The sequence below is a fragment of the Nycticebus coucang genome, chromosome 5, assembly GCF_027406575.1.
Source record: "Nycticebus coucang isolate mNycCou1 chromosome 5, mNycCou1.pri, whole genome shotgun sequence".
NCBI lineage: Eukaryota > Metazoa > Chordata > Mammalia > Primates > Lorisidae > Nycticebus > Nycticebus coucang.
The window spans coordinates 52,445,146-52,460,578 of NC_069784.1; the positions used below are offsets into that span (position 1 = coordinate 52,445,146).

Here is a 15,433-nt window from a genome sequence, read left to right on the forward strand (position 1 = left end):
ATCAGTTCACCTGAGGCCCCCTTCTCCAGGGAGAAGCTGGCCCTTCCACCAGGAGCCTGGAGCCTCTGATGTGCTTTCTCTGGGCCACTGGTGCTGCTCACCAACGCCACAGCAGTCACACAGCAGGGTGAGCCCTGATGCAGGCCAAGGTCAGAGGGGCTCTCCTGGCCCACATCACAAACTCATGCACTAAGCGCCTCGTGTGGACATAGTCAACAGAGCTACAAGGGAAAATGGGACAGGATACCATGTTACCATGTGTACACACCCTCCGGCATCTTCATTGTCTAAGTCCATGATAGCTGAGTGAAATGTGGATATAGTCACAAAAGTTAAAGTGACCTTTGGCTGCAGTTAACAGACTAGAACGTGGCTGGCTAGACAGAGGCAGGTGGCAGGGCTGAGCCACACACCTGAGAAGGGAGTTCAGCAAACTGGACTCCTCGGAGGAAAGCGGCAAGGACAAAGGAAACACTGAAGCCATGAAACCACTGACACTACCATAATGGGTAACTGAAGGAACTGGAGATATTTAGCCCAGAAAGGAGAAACATTGGAAAGAATGATCAGCTTTCTTCAGAGATTTAATAAAAAAAGAAAAGCTAGGTAGCAACACTGGCCCACACTGCTGAGTGCTTCTCACATGTTGCACGTCATGCTCTGACATAGGTTTTGTTGTGCTCTCCAAACATCAATCCTATGATATTAGTGCTGTTATTACTCCCATTCTATCATGGAGGAAAAGTCAGAAAAGTTGGGCAACTTGCCCAAGGTCACACAGTAAGCCGTGGAGTGAGGATGTGAACCCAGCCAGCCAACTCCTGTGCTGTGCCTTAACTTCTATCCATGGGCACGTCCTTGGGGAGCCCTCAACAGAACAGTGGTTGAAAGTGAAGGGGAGGCAGGTCTGAAGGCAATCTGAGGTGGGGGTGTTCAACAAGGAATGCTGGGTGGGGACTCCGGGTGGTAGTGAGCTACACAGCACCAGAGAGATCCAAGCAGAGACGCAGGTGGTGTAGCCTAGAGCAGTTTGCCAGGAATATTATAGCAGCAGTGGCACCTGGAACTTGGTAGGAAAACAACTTCTTGGACTTTACCCCAGACCTACAACTGACTCAGAAACTCTGTGTGTGGGCCCAGCTATATTTTCATAAGCCCACCTGGTGATTCCGATACATTCTCAAGCTTGAGAAGCAGTGACATAGAAGCTTTTGCACACTTCCAGGGACAGGATTAGATAACTGCTGCCAAGCCTTCCACTTCTGACACCCCACGGTTCTACCTACACAAGTAAGATAAGCATGTAACTCAGTATCCATCCAGTTTTCTTCTTCTCTTTTTTTTTTTTTTTTTGAGACAGCATCTCACTATGTTGCCCTGGGTAGAGTGCAGTGGCGTCACAGCTCATAGCAACCTCAAACTCTTGGACTTAAGTGATTCTCTTGCCTGAGCCTCCCAAGTGGCTGGGACTATGGGCACCTGCCACAACGCCCGGCTATTTTTTGGTTGTAGTTGTCATTGTTGTTTGGCAGGCCTGGGCTGGATTCGAATCTGCCAGCTTCAGTGTATGTGGCTGGCGCCCTAGCTAGTGAGCTACAGGCTCCAAGCCGTCTTTCTTTTTATGTTGAATATTTGTTCTTCATATCTCAAAAACAATGACAGTTGCTAAATGCATAACTGGACTCAGTTACCTTATACATTCAAAGGCATGGTGGCTCAAACCTATAATTCCAGTACTTTGAGAGGTAGGAGGATCACTTGAGTTCAGGAGTTTGAGACCAGCCTGGGCAACATAGCAAGACCCTATCTCACAAAAAAAATTTTTTTTTAATTGGGCCAACTACGGTGACTTATGCTTATCATCCTAGCACTCTGGGAGGCCCAGGTGGCAGGATTTCTTGAGGCCAGAAGTTGGAGACCAGTCTGAGTAAGAACAAGACCCCATCTCAACAAAAAAAAAGAAAAATTAGCCGGATGTGGTGGCACATGCCTGTAAGTCCTAGCTACTCAGGAGGCTGAAGTAGGACTGCTAGAGCACAGGATTTTGAGGCTCTACTGAGCTACAATCATGACACTGCACTGCAGTCTGGGTAACAGAGTGAGACCCTGTCTCTAAAGAAAAAAGAAGGTCCGTAGGATAAATATTAGGGAGGCTGTGTATGACCAGGAGGCAGCTTATATTCCGGTCACTCCATTGCTTCATTGGTTTCCAAAGAAGTCCCCTAAGTCTCTCTTCCTCATTGGTTCATCTTGTTTCTCTAATCCTACCATTTGAAATCCTAACTTTTCTAAAGGCTTGATTTGAATGTCAAGTGCCTAACAGTGTCCGCTCCACAGGGGCAGACTCCCTTCTTTCCTCCCATCCTTCTCTCCTTCCTGGGTTTTCTCTCATTTCTGGGGTACTTACAGCTCTTGGTACATTCTGCCCTGTGTCACAGGGACGTGGGCATCTCCCAACAGACCATGCTGTCTTTGAGAACAGGCTGGTCTCAGTCATCAGCAGCCTCCAGTGTCTGGCACACAGTAACATTCAGTGAAGATTAATCAAAAGCAGCATTAGAACTATGTATGCAGCTGTTTGCAGGATGGATGGACATTGCATGACAAGTAACAAGGAAACCCACTGCGATTTGGCTTAAAGCCTTGAGGTATTTGCAGAACTTTGAGGTTTTTGCAATAATCTGCATGGATACAAGTGTGTCTGCTAATACTCAGGTGGCCCCACCTCACACCCCACAACTCTGGTTAGCTTTCACGCCTCTTCATGTTCACAAGAATCAGTATAGCCCCTGGCAATGAGAAATGCTGCATGCCCTCATAGCCAACCTTTGGAAAGTATCACACAGGACCACATGTGGACAAGCCTCCAGTTTAGGGAACAGAGAAGTCACACATTTAACCACTCTCAAAGAGACAGCAAATACAGATACTGGCAGACCAGAAACTAGGCCCCAGTTTAGCAGTTTATGTCTAGGTCCTCATGTCCTGTGACCAGGATGGCGGTGAGAGACTCCCCTTCCCTACTTTGGTTCCCAGTGAAAGCTGAACATTCTGACGGGATGAGGAAATGTGTCTGATGTCTGTCTCATCTGACAATGGCTTCACTGGGGAGAACTGGGACTGCTCAAACCCCAGAGCACTTTATTGTTTTTAGGGCTACAGAGTACTAAAATAACAGGAGAGAGAGAGTGACTCTAGATTAGTCATGGAAAATTTCGACCAACCCTCCCCACCCTTCTTGAGCTCCTGAGTAGCCTGCCACTTGCTAGCAACCATGACAGGTGTTTGCTCCAGAACCACGGGGCTTCCTATTATGCCAGGTCCCCTGGCACTGGGCCCAGCCCAACCTTGCAGGACTTAGAGCTCAAAGCTTCTAATTCTCAGACCAATTCTCTTACCATCCAAATGGTATAACCCTAGAATTAGGAATAATCATTGTAATCTCCCCAGCCATCACTCATCAAGAAGAAACACAACAGAACATAAATGGGTAAGGAGGGCCTGGCACGGTGGCTCATGCTTGCAATCCTAGCACTCTGGGAGGTCAAGGTGGGAAGATCACTTGAGCTCAGGAGTTCAAGACCAGCCCAAGCAAGAGGAAGACCCCATCTGGCTAAATAGAAAATTAGCCAGGGGACTCTAGCATGTTCAGGCTCTGTTCTCTGCTCCTCCTAAAGGGGTCTTGGAGCGTGGGGTGCTGTGCCCACTTGGGCCTGGATGTGGCTCACCCAGGGCCACTGCTAACATTGACTGAAGATGGTCAGCCAACCTATCTGGCTTTTGTGCAGCTCCCTCCCCTGTCCCAGGACTAGTGTGTGACCTGTGAACTAGGTAGGCCCTAGTGGAATACCCTTCTGTGCCTCTCTGCCTAGCAAACTTCTATTCATCCTTGAAAACCCTACCAAGATGATGTCACTTCATTCATTGAATGGAAATGAGCAGGATGCTGATGGAGCTCATCAGACTGGCATGGATTCTCCTGGCTGGAGCATGCTGGCCAGGTTCCACAACTGACCATCAAGGCACAGAAAGCAGAAGCTGCTGTTTTGGAAGGCCTGGCCCAGACCTGACCCAGCATTACTTCTGTAGTGTCCATTTGAGTAGTTGTGGAGACCAGCAGCAGCAAGGGGAAGAGAAGCATCAAAGAATTTTAGGGCCACATACCCCAGAAGGCCAGCTATGTGGAGGCCGCACCTCTCTCCGTTTTGTTTTGTTTCTCATCTCCCTCAGTGTCCCCTGGACTCCACCTTCCTTGGAAGCCTAGAGGATACTTGCATGCCCAGGCTCACCCAGGCAGTAGGTGACAATGTGGATGGTTCCTCATACCGCGGCCTATGATACAGATGAGATGACTGAGCAAAAAGTGGCCAGGTCAGCTGAACAGGTTGACAGGGGAAAAGGGACAGGGATGAGATTTGTTCCGAAACTGTAGTTCTTGTTCCCTGCTTCTAGCCAATTTGGGGATCCTGACCCATTCAGTCTCCCAACCTCTACACAGACCTGGCTTACAGGGCAGCCTGAGGTGTGGTGGGTTTATGCTGGGCAGCAGCCGCTGACTAATGGTGAATTGAGCTCACACATAATTTGTACTTTGCATAGGAAGATATGGTTGTTGCCAGAAGAGAACCAAAACTAACCATGAATAATTCCTGTGATTTTAACAAAACACTAATAAAACGAAAGTCTGAAATACCACTGAAACCACCCAGGCATGAAAGGGAAAACAGATACCTAAATTCTTCGAATCTGGGCTCTCATGAGCAGAGGTGCTGGGGCCCTGCTCCTTGTGGAGGCTGAATGGATCACAGCTCACCAGGAGCAGGTTGTCTAGGCAACTATGTGCAGCCCAGGGCCACTGCTAGCATTGACTGAAGGTGGTCAGCCAACCTATCTGGCTTTTGTGCAGCTCCCTCCCCTGTCCCAGGACTAGTGTGTGACTTGTGAACTAGGTAGGCCCTAGTGGAATACCCTTCTGTGCCTCTCTGCCTAGCAAACTTCTATTCATCCTCGAAAACCCTACCAAGATGATGTCACTTCATTCATTGAGGAAATTCTCTGAGGTCTGCTGGGCTGAGCATGGGGGAGAAATTTTTAATGGAGCAAAGTCCTCTGAGATGGGCTGAACTGTGTCCCCTGAAAATCCATGTGCTGAAGTCCCAATCTCCAATACCTCAGAATAAAACCGTATTTGGAAATAGGGTCTTTAAAGAGGTAACTAAATTAAAATGAGGTCATATGGGTGGGCCCTAATGCAATATGCCTAATGTCCTTACAATAAGAGGAGATTAAAACACGGAAACACACAAAAGAAAGACCACATGAGGACACAGGGAGAAGACAGGGGGGATGGTTCCACGAACCAGAGATAGCACACCCTGCTGACACCATGACCCTGGACTTGGAGCCTGCAGAGCTGTGAAACAGTAGAGGCTCATTTTGTCATCCTTGGTAGTGTGCCATGGCATCATAGCTCATAGCAACCTCTTCCCCTGTGGTCACAAGTCTGGTGCTTGATGCTGCTGTTAGCTGGGATCCCAGCTGGGACCCCAACATGTGATCTCTTCATGTGATCTCAGATAGTTGAACTTCTTCCCAAGTAGCACAGGATTCCACCTACAACCATTCCAACAAACAAGGCTGAAGCTGCACCCCCTTTTCTGACCTTGCCCTGGAAGTCACCTCCAGGGTATATGGTTACAAGACACAATTCCACCTCTAACAGGGCAAGTGCTAGGGTCACATTGTGGAAAGGGATATTGTGTGGCCATTTTCAGAAGATACAATGTGTTATAACAGCCACTACAGAAGCCAGACTTCATGCACCAAGGGATGGCATTTTATGAAGTCTGAAATTGCAATTGTGACCTGGTGTGGATAGGGTGAAGAGAGAAAGGAGAGAGAGAGAGAGTGTATTGGGGCTTAAAGAGGTACCTAAGACTGCAGCCTATACAAGTCCTCTGGTGAAGCTTTGCCTCTTAGGCAAGGCCATATGATACATCCATCAGTTACTCTCAGATCCTGCCCTTAGAGCAGAACTAAATGGGCAGTGAGGTCATGTACAATCTGATTTCTGCTCAGCTTTACTCTTTGGTCCTAACCCTCCCAACATCCCTTTGGGGAATTGCCCCTTCCTGGCTACAAATATGAGGCTGGCTATGTTCCATCACATAGAGGAAATCCACTGAGGCCAATGGAAAGGGAAGTTAAATTAGACACACACACACACACACACACACACACACAGGTGTGTCCTTGATCTACCCATACCTGAAGGTGTGACACTTCTTCTGGGCTTTCTTGTTATGGGACCCAGACATTCTTTCATTAAAGACAGCTGGGCACTACCTACTTGTAATACTTCTTTGCTTTCATAGGCTGAGTTTCATGGCCTGCAGGGCCCAGTTCCCTGTTCCTAGGGCTCTGTTTCCTCCCTGGTGGTGCTCCACACTCTGTCCTTTGTTGACCCAGGGTCCCATCTCCCTGGATGGGGAGCTCATGAAGGCAGGGCCCTGGTCTGCCTTTTACCACTAGATCCTTAGGGCCTTGCACAGGGCCTGACCTAGTAATTGTTAAACACAAGTAGATAACTCGAAGTGAGTATGTGGCCTTCAGAGGAAAACATTAACAAGAAGGGGTGTGTGAATAAAACAGGGTGGGCAGCAGGAGCTACATGGACCTGCAAACCAGCAGGAGCTTGCTGAGGGGTTTTATTTTGGGCAGCAGAGTGTTAAAAATAGTGCCAAGGACAAAATCAAACAAACCAAACAACCTGCTGAGAAAATGACAGTGGCACATGTCTATAATCTCAATGCTTAGGGAGGCTGGGGCAGGAGGAGACCAGGAGTTCGAGACCAGCCTGGGCAATATAGTAAGACCCTGTCTGTACAGCTGGTGAACACCTGTAGTCCCCACTACTTGGGAGGCTGAGGTGGGAGGATCCCTTGAGCCCAGGAATTTGAAGCTAAATTCATGCCATTGTACTCTAGTCTGAGTGACAGAATTAGACCCGTCTCAAAAAAAAAAAAAAAAAAAAGAGGACTTGAATAGACCTTTCTTAGAGTATATACAAACGGCCAATAAATACATCATCACTAATCACTAGGGAAATGCAAATCAAGGCCACAATGAGATACCACCTCACAGCCATTAGAAAGGCTACTATTAAAAACCAGAAAATAATAAGATGTGGAGAAATTGGAACTTTGTTCATTGCTTATGGGAATGTAAAATGGTGCAGCCACTGTGGACAACAGTATCACAGTTCCTCAAAAAATTAAACAGAATTATCATATGACCCAGCATTTTAACTTTTGTATACATGCTCAAAAAAATGAAAGTTGGGTCTTAAACAGACACAAGGCTCTGGTTTTCTTGTATTTGCACATCCATATACACAGCAGCAATATTCACAATAGCCAAAAGGTGGAAGCAACCCAGTGTCCATCAACAGACAAATGGATAAACAAAATGTGGCCTATCCATACTATAGAATATTATTCTTAGAAAAGAAGGATATTCTGACAAATGCTATAATATGGATAAACCTGGAGGACATTATAAGTGAAATAGCCAGACAAAAGGAAATATTGTATAATTCCACTATATGAGATTCCTAGAGTCATTAAATTCAGAGACAGAAAGTAAAATGGTGGGTCCCTGGGGCAGAGTGATGGGGAGTGAATGGGGACAGACTTTCAGTTTTCCAAGAGTTCTGGAGATAAACGATGGTGATGGTTGCAAAAGAATGTGAATGTACTGAACGCCACTCAACTATACACTTGAAATGGTTAAGAAGGCAAATGTTACATTAACATGTGTTTTACCACAATTGAAAAAAAAATGTGCTGGGGTGGCTCCTGTGGCTCAAAGGGGTAGGGTGTTGGCCCCATATGCCGGAGGTGGTGGGTTCAAACCCAACCCCGGCCAAAAAAAAGAAAGACAGAAAATTAGCCAGGCCCTGTGGTGGGCACCTATAATCCCAGCTACACAGGAGAAACTGAGGCAAGAGGATCTCTTGAGCCCAGGAGTATTCCATTACAGTGAGCTGTGAGAGCTACGATGTTATCACTGCACTCTATGCATTGACAGCTCCCACCCTTCTTTCCCTTCAGCCAGGAGCAGCTCTGTTGTCTTTCCTACCCCTATCAAAACTCCTGGACTCAAATGATCCTTCCACTTTGGCCTCCCAAATCACTGTACCTTGTCCATTTGGTATTTCTCTTTATACGCTGTCCTTTTATCTTCTAGTTATTCTATTATCAGTCCGATTCTTATTATGAATTACCAAGCAAAAAAACTTTGTCTCCCAAGGTAAAGAAAACAAATTTAAGGGGTATTTTTTACTCAGCCCTCTCAGCACTTTAGTCTATTTTTAATGCAAGCGAGAGAGAGAGAGAGAAAAGAAAGAAAGAAAAAGAGAAAGAAGTGGAGGAGGATGTACAGGAGAGAAAGGAGAAAAAAAAAACCACAGCGGGGTGGGGGTGAAGTGGAGGAAAGAGGGGTAGGAAGACCTCTAACTGCTAAAAACCCACTCTGTGGTTTGCGAAGAGTGAATATAACAGTCCCGAAGACATGAGCAATGTCAAAAGTGGGGAGAGAGGATTTTAACAAGACCAAAGAACAATTTGAGGGCTGAGAGCAAGAAAGAAGAACTTCTGTCTTGAGGTAAAGAGGTCTTTGGGGGACCTGGGGTCTGAGAAGAGGATGGGATGGTTGACAGGACCTGGGGTCAGGTGAGGACAGGTCTAGAATGCAGCAACATGATCACAGCTCACTGCAACCTGGGACTCTTGGGTTCAAATGATCCTCCCACCTCAGCCTCCTGAGTGAGTAGTAGCTGGGAGTGCAGGCACGTGGGACCGCACCTGGCTAAAACTTGCTTCTTAAAGGGAAATGTCCTCTGCCCTCAGGAGCCTGGGGGTGAGAAGGTCACTTATGCCAGCCGGGCTGTCATGCTCATACTCTTCTTCCCTGGGCTTTCAGGAGTCCTGGCCCCATTCTGACATTCCTCAAATGGGAAAGAGCCACACCACACTGTCTTCACAGGAGGGAAATATAAGCAAGTACCTTGACGGAGCCTCAGTCCCTTATGCTGTTCTAAATCCTTCAGGCTTCTGTTCAGTGCTCCTGTGAGGACAAGATGGGGGAGTAAAAGGCAAAGGGTCATTTTCATAAATAAAAAGGAGATAGAGAATTACTGGAGGAAAGTGACCATGGTTTGGATCAACCCTCTGCTGGAACCTTCAGGGCTGGGCTGAGAAAAGCCCCAGGGCACCACCAAGCTTGGAGCTGGTCCTGGGAGGCACCTCTGAAGGAAACTCCTGTCCTAGGTGTGTGCTCTAGGAATGGGAAAAGAAGGAGGCTTCTAGCCATGGATGTGTTTTTAGCAGAGTAAACCTGGAAATTCTAGGGTGAAAAAAAGGTGGTTTGGAGCTCATTTTCCCCAAGTACTAGAGTTATGCATTTCAGTAGAAAGACCTTTTGCTTAAGAATCAGGAGACCTGGTTGCCTCAGTTTTCCCTAGATTCAAAATGAATTCTTAACCACGGGTCCATGGACTTCCTAGAGATCCCACTGGTCCGTGGACTTCCCAGAGGTCCCACTGGTCCATGGGATTTCCCAGAGGTCCCACTGGCCCATGGACTTCCCAGAGGTCCATCATTAGACTGGTACACAGGATCTGTGAATTTGGGGGAGAAATACATCTGTATTTTCACCAATCTTTAATTGAAAGTTAGCATTTACTTCAACCAAGGATGTAGGTAATAAGCTAAATAGAATTTGCCATCAATAGAAAAATAGACATCACAGATATTTCCAAATGTTGTTACAGTTGTTACAGATGTCTCCACATGTCACTTAACTCATCTTCTTCTAATGTTTTGACAACTGTCCTGTTATGTGTTTTCTTTGTCATCCTATGTATTTAATTTTAATTTTTTTTTTTTTTTTTGTAGAGACAAAGTCTCATTATGTCGCCCTCGGTAGAGTGCTGTGCTGTCACAGCTCACAGCAACCTCTAACTCCTGGGCTTAGGCAATTCTCTTGCCTCAGCCTCCCGAGTAGCTGGGACTACAGGTGCCCGCCACAACGCCCACCTATTTTTGTTGTTGTTGTTGCAAATTGGCTAGGGCCGGGTTTGAACCCTCCACCCTCGGTATATGGCGCTGGTATATGGGGCTGGCGCCCAGCCCACTGCGCCAAAGGTGCCGCCTTTTATTTTAATTTTTTAATGTTATCCTGAGAAGGGGCTCCACGTGCTTTACTCTGGATTTCTTTGCAGTTCTGTGGGGGAATCTGTATATTTGTGGAGCTCAGAGCTGACCTTCCAGCTCCTGTGAGCAGTTAGATTTCAGCTTTGGTGGCAGATAATGGAATCTCTTCCTTACTATCTTGTCCCCACCAGCTACCATCACTCCCCACAACATTTGAGAAAAGCTTTATGTGTCATTTAACCATCATAACATTCCCAAGAGACAGCATTAGACACAAGAGGAATGTGAGGCTGAGCGAGGTTAAGTAATGTGCCTGGGATGACGTGAAGATTGTATATGAAGCCCCGCGAGGGTGCCTAGACTTTAAAAGGGTGTGAAGAGGGCGCTAACTGCCCTGTGCAATCTCTTACCCAGCCGCCTCCCCTGCCTGAGAATCCACAGGCCTCGGGCCCGCACGCTCTGGGACTCACCACATTTTATGGGCGAGAGGAGACCTGCTCCTGGCTTGCAGTGGGCCCAGAAAGTTTCCAGACTTTCCACCCCCCGCCCTCTCCCCGCCACTGAGGGCCCCTTGCTGCTGTAGTACAGGCTGCGACTCCAGGATCACCAGACCCCCATCTCGCGCGCGCACACACACACTCCCCAGCGCCACTCCTAGTTTAGGCTTTCCCGGGCCAGGCCCCACCCCGCGCCCCTAGCGACACAAGGGACAGAAGGCAGGACCCAGGAACTGCGGGGGGCGGAGGGCCACCGCTGACTGCAGCCGAAGGCAGCTCCCTCTGGCGGTAAAGTGTGGCGTCAGCTGTACCCTCTCCGCGGTGTCCTCCTGCGCCAGGGGCGCTCCCCATCCCGGGCACCAAGGTCACTTCTTCCAAGGGCATTTTTGCCCTATGGCCCCGCAGGCCTCAGCCCTGCTAAAGGACCCGCGGCGGACATACACGCTGTGCTGCAACTCGGTCCTAGGCACCACCAGGCCCGGCCGCTTCCGCGGAGTGACTGGCTGAGTCGGAGCCTCGGAGCCGGTCTGCCTGTCCCAGTCTCCCCCTGCGCCACGCCCCTCCCATCTCGCTGCACCAGGACACATGCCTAGAAAAGGGACACGGCCTTCTCAACATTCATCACTACCTAGTGCAGACCCAGGACTGCCAGCCAGATCTCCCCAGCCCGCCCCACTTTAATTCTTCTACCGTGTCCTTCAGCAGTGGTTCCCCAAAGCCGGCAAACATCTGCCAAGGCCCAACTCCGCAATGTCGCAGCCTTTCCAGATCTCTCATTCAGAATATCTCCTTTCCTATTCCTTTATATACTTTAGGACTTTATTGTCCTTTTTAGCACAGTCCTTGCGTTGAGCTGTTCACGAAAGGGTGGGTGGCTGTGAGCAGGGTGACAAGGGGAACTCCGAGAGAAAGACTCTCATAACCTGGTTTGAAATCCTAGCTCCCCAGTCAAAAGCTGTGATTGGCCGCGGCGGTGTGGCTCACTCCCTAATCCTAACACTCTGGGACCAGAGGCAGGAGGACTGCTTCAGCTCAGTTCAGACCAGCTTGAGCAAAAGTGAGACCCTGGGGCAAGCGGGGTGGCTCAGGCTGTAATCTTAGCACTCTGGGAGGTCAAGAAGGGTGAATTACTTGAGTTCAGGAGTTGGGAGACCAGCCTGAGCAAGAGTGAGACCCTGTCTCTAAAAATAGCCGGGTGTTGTGGTGGGCGCCTGTAGTGCTACTCCAAGGCCAGGCAAGAAATTCACTTGAGTTTTAGGCTGCTGTGAGCTGTAACGCCATAGATTTTATCCAGGGTGGCAAAGTAAGACTGTCTCAAAAAAAAAAAAAAAAAAAAGAGAGAGAGAGAAACCCCATATCTACTAAAAAACAGAAAAAATTAGCCAGGCACAGTGGCCTGGGCCTCCCAGCTACTGAGGCAGGAGGATCGCTTGGGGTTGCAATAATCTATGGTGCCTTGGTGACAAGAGTGAGGCCAAGAAAAAAGCTGTGATTCTAAGCAAGTCACAAGTGCTCTCCAAACCTCTATAAGCTTAGCACAAATGACAAGTTAAAAAATAACTTAGAGTTGTATAAGAACTAAATACAATCATATATGTGGATGCGCCTGGGGCACTATAATTTGCCTTCAATGTAAGGAGAGGTACAAATAATCATAGCTAAAATTTAGTGACGCCTAACTCTATGCCTGGCACTATGCTAAGTTACATAGGTTACCTCATTTAACCCTCACAACAACTGTTCATAGAGGATATTATTATCACCATTATTTATTTATTTATTTATTTACTGTTGGGGATTCATTGAGGGTACAAGAAACCAGGTTACACTGGTTGCATTTGTTAGGTAAAGTCCCCCTTACAATCGTGTCTTGCCCACAAAAGGTGTGGCACACACCAAGGCCCCACCCAGCTCCCTCCTTCCCTCTATCTGCTCTTCCTTTTCTCAACTCCCCTTCTTTCTCTCTCTGCTCTCCCCTTCCCCCAGCCCCACCATGTAATTTATTGTCATTAATTGTCCTCATACCAAAATTGAGTACATAGGATTTATGTTTCTCCATCTTGTGATGCCTTACTAAAAATAATGTGTTTCACTTCCATCCAGATAAATACAAAGGATATAAAGTCTCCATTTTTTTAAATAGCTGAATAGTATTCTATGGTTTACATATACCACAGCTTGTTAGTCCCTTCCTGGGTTGGTGGGTATTTAGGCTGTTTCCACATTTTGGCAATTGTAAATTGAGCTGCAATAAATAGTCTAGTGCAAATTTCCTTATGATAAAAGGATATTTTTCCTTCTGGGTAGATGCCCAGTAATGGGATTGCAGGATCAAATGGGAGGTCTAGCTTGAGTGCTTTGAGGTTTCTCCATACTTCCTTCCAGAAAGGTTGTATTAGTTTGCAGTCCCACCAGCAGTGTAAAAGTGTTCCCTTCTCTTCACATCTACGCCAGCATCTGCAGTTTTGAGATTTTGCGATATAGGCCATTCTCACTGGGGTTAGATGGTATCTCAGGGTGGTTTTGATTTGCATTTCTCTAAAAATTAGGGATGATGAACATTTTTTCATATGTTTGTTAGCCATTTGTCTGTCTTCTTTAGAGAAGATTCTATTCATGTCTCTTGCCCATTGATATATGGGATTGTTGGCTTTTTTCATGTGGATTAATTTGAGTTCTCTATAGATCCTAGTTATCAAGCTTTTGTCTGATTCAAAATATACAAATATCCTTTCCCATTGTGTAAGTTGTCTATTTGCTTTGGTTGTTGTCTCCTTAGCTGTACAGAAGCTTTTCAGTTTAATGAAGTCCCATTTGTTTATTTTTGTTGTTGCAATTGCCACGGCAGTCTTCTTCATGAAGTCTTTCCCCAGGCCAATATCTTCCAGTGTTTTTCCTACACTTTCTTTGAGGATTTTTATTGTTTCATGCCTTAAATTTAAATCCTTTATCAATCAATAAATATCCTTGAATCAATTTTTGTGAGTGGAGAAAGGGGTGGGTCCAGTTTCAGTCTTTTACATGTGGATATCCAGTTCTCCCAGCACCATTTATTGAATAGGGAGTCTTTCCCCCAAGGTGTGTTCTTGTTTGGTTTTTCGAAGATTAGGTGATTGTAAGATGTTAGTTTCATTTCCTGGTTTTCTATTCAATTCCAAATGTCTATTTCTCTATTTTTGTGCCAGTACCATGCTGTTTTGACCACTATGGCTTTGTATGACAGTCTAAAATCTGGGATGGTGATGCCCCCAGCTTTATTTTTATTACTAAGAACTGCCTTAGCTATACGGGTTTTTTTCTGGTTCCACACAAAATGCAGAACCTTTTTTTCCAAATCTTGAAAGTATGATGTTGGTATTTTAATAGGAATGGCATTGAATAGGTAGATTGTTTTGGGAAGTATAGACATTTTAACAATGTTGATTCTTCCCAGCCATGAGCATGGTATGTTCTTCCATTTGTTAATATCCTCTGCTATTTCCTTTCTTAGGATTTCATAATTTTCTTTATAGAGGTCCTTCACCTCCTTTGTTAGGTACATATATATATATATATATTTTTTTTTTTTGTAGAGACACAGTCTCACTTTATGGCCCTCGGTAGAGTGCCGTGGCCTCACACAGCACACAGCAACCTCCAACTCCTGGGCTTAAGCAATTCTCTTGCCTCAGCCTCCCAAGTAGCTGGGACTACAGGCGCCCGCCATAACGCCCGGCTATTTTTTGGTTGCAGTTTGGCTGGGGCCGGGTTTGAACCCGCCACCCTCGGTATATGGGGCTGGCGCCTTACCGACTGAGCCACAGGCGCCACCTGTTAGGTATATTCTTAGGTATTTCATTTTCTTTGAAGCTATGGTGAAGGGAGTTGTGTCCTTAATTAGCCTCTTATCTTGACTGTTATTGGTGTATACTGAGGCAACTGATTTGTGGACGTTGATTTTATATCAACATTACTGAGACATTACTGTATTTTTTGAAGACTTCCAGGAGTCTTGTGGTTGAGCCTTTGGGGTTCTCTAAGTATAAGATCATGTTGTCAACAAAGAGGGAGAGTTTGACCTCCTCTGCTCCCACTTGGATTCCCTTTATTTCCTTGTCCTGCCTAATTGTATTGGCTAGAACTTCCAGCACTATGTTGAAAAGTAATGGTGACAGAGGACAACCTTGTCTGGTTCCAGTTCTAAGAGGAAAAGCTTTCAGTTTTACTACATTCAATAAAATATTAGCTGTGGGTTTGCCATAGATAGCTTCAATCAGTTTCAGAAATGTGCCACCTAGCCCTTCAGTGTTCTAATTAGAAAAATGATGCTGAATTTTATCAAATGCTTTTTTCTGCATCTATTGAGAGGATCATATGGTCTTTATTTTTGCTTCCGTTAACATGGTGGATAACATTTATGGACTTGCGTATGTTAAACCAGCCTTGCATCTCTGGGATGAAACCTACTTGATCATGATGTATGACTTTATTGATGATAAGCTGTAATCTATTGGCTAGAATTTTGTTGAGAATTTTTGCATCTATATTCATTAGTGAAATTGGTCTGAAATTCTCCTTTTTAGTTGTGTTTTTTCCTGGTTTTGGTATCAGGGTGATGTTTGCTTCGTAGACCATGTTGGGGAAGATTTCTTCCTCCTCAATTTTTTGGAATAATTTCTGCAGTACAGGAATAAGCTCTCCCTTGAAGATTTGAAAGAATTCTGGTGTCAAGCCATCTGGACC

At 46.2% G+C, this 15,433-nt stretch overlaps 1 protein-coding gene across 1 annotated transcript in view; it reads left to right on the top strand.

Moving 5' to 3' along the window:
* The first annotated feature begins 8,498 nt into the window (after window positions 1-8,498).
* The window catches only part of CD160 (CD160 molecule), a 42,694-nt gene continuing 35,759 nt past the window's right edge, over window positions 8,499-15,433 (top strand). Inside the window, exon 1 of the mRNA XM_053592170.1 lies at window positions 8,499-8,664. The gene's annotated coding sequence lies outside the window, so the exon portion shown is untranslated. The remainder of the gene's footprint in view (window positions 8,665-15,433) is intronic.